Source organism: Protopterus annectens, chromosome 7.part0 (genome assembly GCF_019279795.1).
Source record: "Protopterus annectens isolate FY-2018-M chromosome 7.part0, PAN1.0, whole genome shotgun sequence".
NCBI classification, from domain to species: Eukaryota; Metazoa; Chordata; order Ceratodontiformes; family Protopteridae; genus Protopterus; species Protopterus annectens.
In genome coordinates, this window is record NC_056739.1 from 290,840,352 (window position 1) to 290,852,641 (window position 12,290).

The 12,290-nt window shown below is 42.4% G+C and overlaps 1 protein-coding gene across 1 annotated transcript in view; it reads right to left on the reverse strand.

Moving 5' to 3' along the window:
* Positions 1 to 12,290, reverse strand: part of RBBP5 (RB binding protein 5, histone lysine methyltransferase complex subunit) — a gene marked incomplete in the record, with an annotated part of 565,698 nt that overhangs the window by 368,879 nt on the left and 184,529 nt on the right.

Here is a 12,290-nt window from a genome sequence, read left to right on the forward strand (position 1 = left end):
AGGTGGTTGAACATGTAAGAAATCTTTCACCGTTTGCATTGACTTTGCTTTATCCTCCATTTTCTTTAACACCTCTTCTGCTTTAACACCAAAGTATCATGCCATAGTAGAGCATCCAATAATTTTACTTTAACATGGTCAAGTAAACTTTGTTCTTTCAACCAAGCATGTCTTCGAATAACTGAGCCTGTAACTGCGGCTCTGCAAGAAGCCTCTAATGAATCAAAACCACATTGCAGAGTATGCTTTCCCACTTGTTCAACTGCATGCAATAAATACTGCATTTCTTTACCGTCAGGACTTTCTATATTTGTAACCATTTTCTGCTTTAACAATGACATGAGATACTGTTGATATTTAAGCATGTGAAACTGACAGTTTAAAGCTCTTATAGCTAAAGTAGCAGAAGTGTAAACTTTTTTCCCCCATCTGACAAGAGCACTGGAATCTCTATCTGAGGGGACAGGATTTTTGGCAGTGGAAGCTTTAACCCCTTTAGGACCCTGAGAAATTGTTTCTGGGTCTGCAGCGGGGTTTTTGTAAAGAAATTTATGAGAGTCAGGGACCCTGTAGTACCCATCTGGCTTTACTGGTGCAGGGGTAAAGAATCTGGAGACAGACTGGATTCAGAAAAAAACATCATCTACAATATCAAGCACAGGGGGGATAGCCAGGGGCCTGTGCTGAGGCAATAAAAGGAAATATCTGAGCCTTTTCTTGGATTCTGAATAATCCTGGCTCTCCCAATGGAAATGCTCCCTCATGGTGTGCAGGGTTTCCCCAAAAGAATAATCCTCATGCGGTGAGGCTGAAGGAATGGACTCTTCAGCATCAGAGTCCTCATAGGGAGGGAGAGAATAGCCCTGATCATTAGAAGAATCAGAGGAAATGGAAACCTGATTAGAGGTATCATAATCAGTGTCTTGCCTAGGCCTTTTGTCAGGAGGGGGATGGGAGCCCCTAATTAACTTTTGTCAGGAGGGGGATGGGAGCCCCTGATTAAAGTAATAAGGTCTTCGGCCATTTTAAGCATCTGTTTCTTTGGCATGGATGACTGTTCTGGAGAATGCTGCACTTGTTTACTTGTCTTTACTGGTGTTTTTGACTTTGCCTTTGCTGCTGTAGTAGCCTTAATTGTAAGCTGTGATGGTCTGAAGACACCCCCAGAAGCCGGTGCCTGCTCAGCGGCTCTGGACCCATCTGAGGGTATAGTTTCCATAGGCCCAATACCTTGAGTTTCCACAGGCCTCGGGGCCTCCACGTGGCTGTCTGTTACGGCCTGTGGCTCTGAGGTAGCGGGTGTCAGGGGCTGCGAAACAGCCTCACTGAGAACCGGCGACTGGCCTAGAAGAGGCTTCGTCGTCAGTTTTGGACCTTGGATGCCTGCCTTTTTCTTTGTCTTTGCATTTTTTATACATTCAGGTCTTCAGTTGTTCCGACGGCATTATATAATTAAATCTTCGTCCAAAATAATGTAAAGCAAAATCAAACCGACATTGAATAGTGCGTTTATTGAATCTAGCACAAAACCGACAACTAGTAATGTCGTGATCAGGGCCTAGGCAAGGAATGCAGTAAGAGTGAAAGTCCTTATGAGATATTTGATTCCCACAAGAAATACAATTATTAACTTTTACTGACATCGGTCTGGAGCAAGAAAAAGTTTCCCCAATGGGGTACTTCGCTTTATTGAAGACTTCGGTTCTGAAATTCAATTTTGAAAATCTCAGGAGTCGGCCGACCGGCACTTGCGAACTGCTTTTGCTTCGGGCACCGCCCGGCAAGAAAGACTGGAGAAAATGGGGTCGGTTGCAACTTTTATACCACTGGCGCACTGACGTCAGGGAAGAGCGACAGCAACCGACGCCGGACCAAGACTTTGGAACTCGGGGCCGACTGCGGGTCGCCTGCCAACAGGATAACCTAAGTGTAATGACTGCAACAGTGAAACACGATGAACATTGCACTATAGCCATGGCTTTACCTGGCTGCATTCACATGCAGTTTCTGAAGTAGTAATTTAAGGTTTAAGGTATCACTTACTTTATTACTTCACCTTCTTAAATACTTGAGATTGACATGTCCAAAGTATGTTGGCATGTAGTGTCTGCCTACATACTTTTTATTTCACTTGCTTTTCAAAAATATTGCTGCACTGTCCCTGCATTTATCTTTCTACATACAAACCACATCACCATATTTTCCCTTCTCTTTTACTGTGTACAGAAACCACTGGGGCCATTGGTGAATACTTCAATGTCACTTTTCATAAAGAAGCTATTTTTAAAGCAAGGACATCAAGGTCAATTTTCAGGAATCAGATAACAGATGCACTTTCCAGCCTCCAGTGCAATTGGTGCTATGGCTATAATATGCTGGTGTCTTTGATGATACCTTCAAAAAGGCCCACTATTGCAAAGCAGTTTTGCAGTATAGTAACAACCCTACAATGCCCAACTCAAAACGTAGGCTCCATTCACATATTGTAGGGCCAAGCTTAATGTGTTGTATGATTCATCTCCCTGATTGTATTAGATTATACTCCGTCTGCAATGCAGCACTAGTTGTTAGAATGTGTTGGCCATCTGTAAAGTGGAAGACTCTACTAATCAATGCAACCAAGTAGTAATGACACAACCAACCACTAACAAAAGTTTGTACCACAATAGGCCACTCAAGCTTGTGTTACTGCAATATACCAATATCAGTTACTTTGCACAATCACTGCAGATCTCTAAAGACATCAGAATAAGTACACAATAAAGACTTTGTCAACTAAAGACTAGGTTGCTACTGACCAACAAGGTTATATGGGTAGCACATTTACCCTAGTTCCAAAGAACCAATATGGCACATAAGCAGATATATATCCAGCATCCAAAATAATGACTATGCTCCATTTGCAACACTTATTTGAGTCTGTACTCCTGTCAAACTCTGTTACTGTTATTCAAGTAACATTTTTTCAAAGTCTGTGACCTCATTAGAAAGTGCTTCATATTATCTACATTATAAGAGGCAGTTTTCCCATATTTGGAGATGGTTAAGAACAATGCAGGTCCTAATGCTGAATGAATAATTAAATATCACAGCCTAGTTAGCAACAACAGATGCACATATTAAACTAAAGCAGATCCACATTGATTTTGGTTCTGCTCATGCCAGCACCATTCAATGGCAACTGAACTCCAGCTACAGAAATGCAAACATTCCAAATAAAGCATATATACTGCACCCAAGTTCTTGAAATACAACTTTACCGGTGAGAGGGATGGACTTAGAAAGCAGGCGCCCTGTTCGGAGGGCAAGAACAGTTATCCCAAGCCACATGTATTTATTCACAAACTAGGTGTAAAACAGAACACAGATTATAAATAGGTTCATAGGTGTGTATTAGGCTAATGGCCCTGGGGGCTTTAAAGCCTAGCCATAGGATTACCCTGTCATCATGCCACCCAACCTTAGTTCCCAGTGTCTCTGTAGAGCAGAGCCACTGGAGTTATCCCCGGGGTGAATTTTCTATTTTCCATCCACTCATCAGGACTTCCCTTCAAGAGGGTGAGCGAGGTGCTCTGCTTGACATGAATGTAAAGTCTATTCCATAGAATGGGCAGTCTCTGGGTTATGAACCTGTCTTTCCGGTATGTACTGTTGATTGTGATAATGAGGCTGAGGTTTCTGGAGCATGTGGTGCGTAGGGATTGGGATTTCTTTAGATGTAACATTTCTAACAGAGCTGGGTCAGACATGGCTTTGTAAGTCAAGCAGAGATCGCCTCTAAGTAGGCGATATGAGACATTGAACAGTTGGAGTTTTTTGAGTCTGTCCATATAGGACAAGTGTTAAAGGCCCACAATCCTCTTTGTGAGGTACTTTTGCAGCATCTCCAGTTGTTGCAGGTGTCTAGTGAGGTACATGCCAAATGTGACACTGTACTCAATGATTGGCTTAATGAGGGAAGAATAGAGGGAGACAATGACCTCTTTCTTCCCAGATGCAAAACCCTTAGTAATGAGGTGTGCCACAAAAGATTTTCTGACCACAGTGGCAATGTGGTGATCAAAAGAGAGATTGCTGTCACCCTGTGTTCCCAGATCTCTTATAACACTTTCTGTGTTCAGTGGACTACCATCGATGTGGTAATTCATGGGAACCGGCTTTTTCCCAAAGGGGATGACACATTTTTTGGCACTGAGCTTAAGGCCATGGCTCTGACACCAGTCGTTGGTCTCAGTGAGGCCATTCTGTAGGATGTCAACATCACTTGGGGAGTTAATAGTAGCTCTCAACTTGCAATCATCTGCAAACTTTGTCAGCCAGATTCTCTTTGCGTTGGCCTGGACTTCAGAGAAGTAGATACCACACAGGAGGGGACCCAGGACCGAATCCTGTGGGAATCTACTCGTGACTAGTCGGCAGTCTGACTTGGGGTCAGCTACTTTCACACTGTGGGTTCTATCTGTGAGCCACTTTGCAACCCACCTAGTGATTTTATATATATATATATATATATATATATATATATATATATATATATATATATATATATCTATATCTATCTATATATATCTATATATATCTATATATATCTATATTATATATATATATATATATATATATATATATATATATATACATACATATATATATATATATATATATATATATATACATATATATATATATATATATATACACACACACACACACACACACACACACACACACACACACACACACACACACACACACACACATACACACTTCCACTGCCGCTCTATCGGACAGCTTGCCAGCTACTGATATAGGGGCTGAGGAACACCTGATTTCACCATCAGCTTCGACGGTTCCAGGTGAGGAAGCCGCTTGCTTGCCGAGCAACCGAGACCTCTCCTACCATAGGCTGGGCCTCTAGCTTTAGGCCTTCCCCTAAGCCTACTCCTACCAAGAAAAAGCAAAAGACAAAGCATCTCACTCCTGCTCCTGAAGGATCGTCGCATTGGCAGACTAACTCTCTTATGCAGGCCTTGATGGCCCTTAAACCTCAGGCCCTGCACCATCTAGCATTTCTGTGCTGAGCCCTCGCCCAGCCTTTGCCTCTTCTCTGCCCTAACCCACTTCTCAAGAGGGAGAAGAAGGACAAGAACAGTATTACTCCTCATCTGAGGAATCAGTTGCATATGTTTCACAAATCACTTCCCTTGCGGATTACTATTCCCCAGATGAAGACTCCATTGAGGGGGACTCCCTACCAGAGGATATTACCTTTGGGAAAACTATAAGTGGGACAGTATCTTGATGACTTGACACCCAGAAGAGGTATTTCAAGGTTTTAAAACTTGAATCTCCTTCTCCTTGAGCTATTCCCCTTGTGCTTCCGGCATTCCTAGATGCATTTAACTCAATATCTCAGAACCCTGATTCTCAGTCTCCAGCTCCAAAATGACTTGACAGGTTTTATAAGGTGTCTGATGACCAAAAGTTTCTGATAAAACCTCCCCTGGCAGACCCAGCTGTCACTGCTGTGTCTCCCAAAAGACAGTCCAGACAGGTACCCTTCTGCTTCTCTTCTGCCCACAGATAAGGACAGTAAAACCATGGACAGAATGGGTAAAACAGTATACATTTCTCAATCTTGGCTTTCAGTGCTATTAATTACCAAACCCACATGGTTAAATACGCCCTGGATCTAGTGTCCCAGGCATCAACCCTGTTGGCCTCTACCCCTGACTGCCCAACAAAGTCTGACATTGCATCAAAACTGTCCCTTGCCACTCAGGTAGCCAGACACTCCATTAGGTGTAGTTAGAATGAAGCCGAAGCCTCAGCCAGGTCTGCAGTCTCTGCATCTGCCGTTCGCAGATACTCCTGGCTTCGCCTTCAACCCCTTCCTGAGGATTTTAAGTTCAAAATCATGGATGGTCCTCTGGACCACAACCTCTTATTTGGCAAAAACTCAGCTGGGCTTTTCAAAAACTTGCAAGAGAAAAGCAAAGAGCTGCAGGACATCAAGTATTTGCTGGTGTCCCCTTTTCCTAAATACTACAGAAATTATCCAGCTAAGGCTTCTTTCGTCAGGAGGACCCCTTCTACTCATCCTCCATCATCTAAGCCTAGAGGAGGATCCAGCAGACAGCCTTACTCCAGACCTCTCAACACTCAGCCCCCCTCAAAACAGCCCTTTCCAGACAGAGGGGGCCACATTTCAGCGTGACTGCCTTGTCCACCTACCACTGTCTGCCCGTCAACCCCACTGCCTCCCCTTTTGGAAAACTATAACCACAGACCAGTGGGTTCTATCCATCATTCAGCAGGAATACTTTCTTTCTTGGAGGGAAAAACAACCTATCCCTTTCCCACCAAGAAACCAACTCCACCTGTTCCCCCTCATTCTGCAAGAGCTTCTTACTTTAGGAACTATAGAACCAGTCCCCTTGGGATAGGAAGGAAAAGGATTCTACTCGCATCTATTCTGAGTCCCCCAAAAAGGATGGTCCTTGGAGACCAATACAAGATTTATCCTTCTTAAATCAGTTCCTAAAAGTCCCCTCCTTCAGGATCATTTCACTCCAAACCCTCCTACCCCTGATGCCACCCCAAGCCTTCATGGCCACTCTGAACTTAAAGGAGGCTCATCTCCACATTCCTATCAAGCCCCCTCACAGGAAATTCCTACAATGTACTAGCAATTCCTCACATTTTCAATTTACAGCCTTGCCCTTTGGCTTATCTACTGCTACCAGACTATTTACAAAATGCCTGCCCCCCGCCAATGCATATTGCAGAACCAGGGGAATCCAAATCTACCCTTACCTGGACAACATTCTCCTTCTGGCGGAATCAGAGTCCATGCCACAAAACCATCTCAAATTCACCATGACCCTCCTTCACAACTTGGGTTTCACCCTAAACTTCCAGAAATCCTCTCTTCTCCCCCAGCAAGACAAAGTATTCCTGGGCTGCAGGATCAGAACAGACCTGATGAGGTAGTTTCTCCCACAGGACAAAGTACAGTCTTTCTTCCAGCCACTTTCAAACACTTCTTTCGGTGTCCCACCTAACTTCAAGGCAATTCTAGCAAGTCCTGGGACTCATGGCAGCCACTATTCCCATGCTCCCATTAGCCAGGAGGCACAGGAGAACATTCTAATGGTACTTGAAAAATGTGTGGTCTCAGAACCAACACTCCCTAGACAAACTAATTCCTCTATTGCCCTGCTTAAAAACAGAACTGAGGTGGTGGATGCAGCACATCCTTCAGAAACAGGGTATTCCCCTTGAACTCCCCCTGTACAATCTATGCACACAGATGCATTAGACCTAGGGTGGGGGGGCAACCTTAAAATACTTCCGTGTACAAGAACCTTGGAACCCTGACCTACAAAAACAACACATCAACGTCAGGGAAATGAGTGCAGTCTTGCTGGGCCTCAAGGCCTTCCTCCCCATCCTTCAACCAGGCCTGTTACACATACTTACAGGCAGCACCAAGGTCATGTGGTACCTCAACAAAGAAGTAGGGACAAAGGCCTATCTCTTATGCTGGATAACCCTACAAATTTGGTATCTAGCCGCCAAACACAACCTTTTCCTGCAGGCCTCTTACATCCCAGCTCAGGAAAACAAACATAGTAGATTTGCTCAGCAGAACATCTTCACAGCTTCACAAATGGATCTTGAACAGGGAAACTTTCTTAGACCTTGTCCACCGGTGGGGCACACCTCAAGTGCATCTGTTTACCTCCCCCAGAACAGACTACTATTCAATTTCTGCAGCAGGGATTACACTCCACTAGCCAGGAGGGTGAATGCCTTCAGCTTTCCATGGAAGGGGATGTTCCTATATGCCTTCTCCCCCCTTTCCACTAATACAAAAAGTAATCCTGAAAATCAAGAAGGACCAAACAAAAATCTTGTTGGTGACTCCCTATGGACCAAGGCCCTAGTGGCCCCCTTCTTCACTCTCTAGCCTAGGGCAATGACCACAGGTTACCCCACAAGGTGGACCTACTCACTCAACAAAAGGGATCTCTTATTCACACTCAGCTGCAAATGCTAAATCTAACTCTTTGGGTGATCAACTTCTAATCCCTTACAGACAAACTCTACTCTGAGGACATGCTTTCAGTCCGAATGGAGGCCAGGAAACAGACAACTAGAAAGACACACCTATCTAAATAGGAAATATTTTCTAAATGGTGTCTTCTTAAGGACAGGCACCCCCTTCAGGCCAATCCCTCCTTAGTCCTTAGCTATGATTTTGAACTCATTAAGGCTGGATTAACATACTCTTCTGTAAAAAGTCCACCTGTCAGCCATTTCAGCATGCTGACCTTTAAAGCACCCCTTGCTTTCCAGGCTGGACATGAAACTTTTCCTGAGAAGGGTCTTGCGTATTAGACCACCAAGACAACCTATCCCTATGCCTAGGGTCCTCAACTTTGTGCTGGAAAAACTCACCTTACCTCCTTTTGAGCCAGCCAGTTCAGCCACCTTACTAATGTGCACATGGAAAACCATTCTTTTAGTGGCCATTTCTTCCACTAAAAGAGTTTCAGAACTACGGGCCCTCATGGCCTTACACCACCTTCCACAATGACAGAGTGACCGTGCACACAAACCCTATCTTCATGCCCAAAGTGGTAAACGAGCTAACCTTAAACCAGTCCATCCACTTACCTACCTTCTTCCCCTACCTGTCCAACAATGCAGAGAGGATCCTTCTTTCTCTGAATGTACACAGATAATTAAGATTATACTTAGTCAAGACTAAGTCCTTCAGAAAATCTGACCAACTCTAGCTCCTTTCACCTTATGACTCTGGGCAAGGCAGTCTCCAAACAAACCACTTCCTGTTGGATCAGAAAGTCAATTATTTTCTGCTACTGTCACCATGGCAAACTCTTGCCTCAAGGTGTAAGGGCTCACTCAGCCAGGGACATGGCTACCTCCAAGGCCTTTCTCAAAGGGCTAGAAACAGCTTCTGTCTTGGAAGCAGCTAACAGGTCTACTGTTCACACTGTTACCAAACACTACAAATTAGACCAAGTCTTCTGGGCCAGAGCAGGATTTGCTAGAGCAATCCTGCTAGGATTCCTGGAATGGTCTACCTCTGCCTCCTCCCATCACTCTTCCTAAGCTGTGGTACTCTCGCACACTATGAATACTGCAACTTTGGAATAGAAGGACATAGAATAGTTGTGTAAAATCTTACCATAACCATAGGTGTCCTTCTCTTTCATGTTGCAGTATTCCTTCCCACCCTCCATACCCCATATTCATTTACTGGAAGGTCTGCCTTTTGGCCCCTGTTTCCACTCCCTAGAGGCTCATCTGTTCAGCCTAACAATGGCATTTGTTCCTTATGTTGGCATCTTGCTCTACCTAATAAACTGTTCTTCTGGGCTTCAAGTTCTGAGGTCTGTGTGTGCAGACATCACATTTAAGGTCCCTGGTTTATGGCCCTACATGTGATGTCCCATGCACCTGCAACAGCCAGGCTTAAAGCTTTTGTACAGGAGCTGACACTGGATCGCCTGAGGCAGGAAATACCACACTATGAATACTGCAACATGGAAGAGAAGGACATCTATGGTTATGGTAAGATTTTACACAACTATTCTTTCTGTCTAGCCTACAATGCTTGAGTGTTTCCTTGCCAGCACAAAGCACTGTTTTTCAGGTATACTCTCAAATCTGTTCATCCTTAGCCTCTCAAGTGACCTCATGCAAGACATATAGAGAACAGTCTTGGTTGTCCTCTTTCATGAAGGTGGCTCCACTTAATTCGAGCAACTATAGATTAACAAGCCTTAGTAGACTAGTCTACAAGACAGTGAAATATGTCACTATACACCTCAAAAACAAATATACTGGCAACCTACAATCTCATGACTCAAATCAGTTTGGATTTGTGAGGGTTAGATCTGTCTGCATAACTTAGTCAGCTTCTTTGAAAATGTCACCAAGGTTTTAGATGAGAACAAAATCCTACAAAGAGCAAACATTGATGTGGTCAAGGCCTGTGATGCTATCCCACACTCATATTGACAAACTAATCAAACTAAATGTAAATCCATAAGTTACATGCTGAAATGCTAAGTGGTGTACATGCTAAATCCATCAATGCAGGTCTGAAGACCAGAGCCAGATCAATGGTTAAATAAGGCATGGTAAAGGATTGAGTCTCCCTTTCACACACAGCAACCCTCTCAGCCTACACTGCAGCCATTCCAGTGTCCAGTACTTGGCTGTTAACGCTCATTTACCATAAACACTGTTCGAACCTGTCCGTGTGCATACTATTTTCTTCTTTACTTCTAAAATGATTCAAGATTTTTAAAACTTACTGCAAATTTTATAGCACAAACACAGACAGACATTTGCTAAACAAAACAATATGGCCTCACAATGAAAACAGACTTAGTATGAACAGTAAACATCTCTAGCATTGAAACGTACATTCAAAGAATATGCATCCAGTCACTGGAGGATAAAGTCTACCTTTGGGCTTATTTCAAACTATTGGCCCCTTGCACACATTTTTAGGACCATGCATACATGTGTTTGTTCTTTCATGCAGCATCTTGATTGTATTAAATTATATTCCTTGTATAGTACAGAATCAGTGGGTTTTAAATTTGTAGTTATGAACATGTTTCCAATAAGCAATGAAACAAAACATATGCATCAATGATAAAACTGCTCATTTCAGAAAATTTCAACCATAAAAGGCTACTCAGTATCAGTTAATGAGCACAATTTCTGCAGTAGCAAACGTAATCTGAATTATTCCACATTAAATAGAGCTGTAACTAATGAATAGGTTGCTGCAAGCAAACAACTTTATACTTCAGTGTTTCATCTAGAGATTCAGTGCCTGTTGCCTTTGAAGAATACATTGCCTAGGTTACTTTAAAAAATGGCAAGCTGGTAACATTGCAATAGGGAATGGATGGCAAACCAAACAAATGAAGACTCAGGACTGCAGCACTCCCCTTTAAAGTACAATATAATATTCCATCTACACTGTGCAGAAGTAGAACCTACAGCCATCTGCATCAAATGTAAATATACTCTCTGATATGTTACTGGTTTCAAGTTCTGTAGCACAATCAGTGATGACTATTTGCTAAACAAAACAGTTGCACATTGAAAACAGATTTCACATCAGCAACAGTAAACATCATTTGAAGCTCACAGTTCCTTGAAAATGCAAAAATTCACAATTCCTTGAAAATGCATTGATACTCATATTTTTTGAATATTCTGCTAGTTGGTGTAGAGGATTCCAGCTCTTGTCTGCTGTAACCAAGGTACAGCATTTGAGCCTGAGCAAATTAACTAACCTTTTATCCCTAATTAGGGCATTACACGCACAGCAGCACACATGCACACACCATTCTTACCAATGGAATGTTTGCTCATTGCAGATGACTGTAAACTGGGAATTACTGTCAAGCTTTAACTACCACTGAAACAAGGCTTCGTAACTCACAACTTATGCGAACAAAAAAGACCAAACTACTATTTTTCCCCCAAATACCTCTCTTATGAAAAATCAAAACTTAAGTCCTCTATTTTGATAATACAACCATCAAAGCCATTTCTGATAGCAAATTATTAGGGGTGATAGTGGATGGTAATCTTACATTTCACCTGCAAATACAAAGTTAGATATGAAAAACTGAACAAAACTAGGGATGCTTTACAGAGCCCAAAACTTTCGTACCAATGCAACTGAAACTACACTTGCCACTATTTACCTCCACCCCACACGTCTTAACGGTGTTCCCATCCTTCCTAACCTCCAGGCTCACAAAAATTAAAACTTGAGCAATGCTGTAATAAGTTGGTAAAAAAACAAAGCATACGTCTTAAGTGATAACTTAAAGTATTTAACCAAATAAATGAAAAAAAGTTTTAAAAGAAGCAATGTTAATCATTCTTCTAAAGACAGCATCATAAACACAAGAAGAGAAAAAATGATTAAGTGCGACTCTGAAAGATGTGAAATAGCATGTTATACAAATGTCAAGTTACACCATACTGCTTTTCATGACAATGCATAATATTTCTAAACTGTAAAAGCATTTATGAACCAAAGCTGTAATCAGACAAAGATGTACTAGTACATACTGCATGTTCAAGTTTAGTGATTGCTACAGTAGTGATCCTTCTTACATGACAAGCACCTAACATTTTTGTTGAAAATGTGATGTACAAAACATAGTAGTCATTTTTTTAAAATGCATTAATAATTTACAGTATAACATACTGCCAATGTTTTT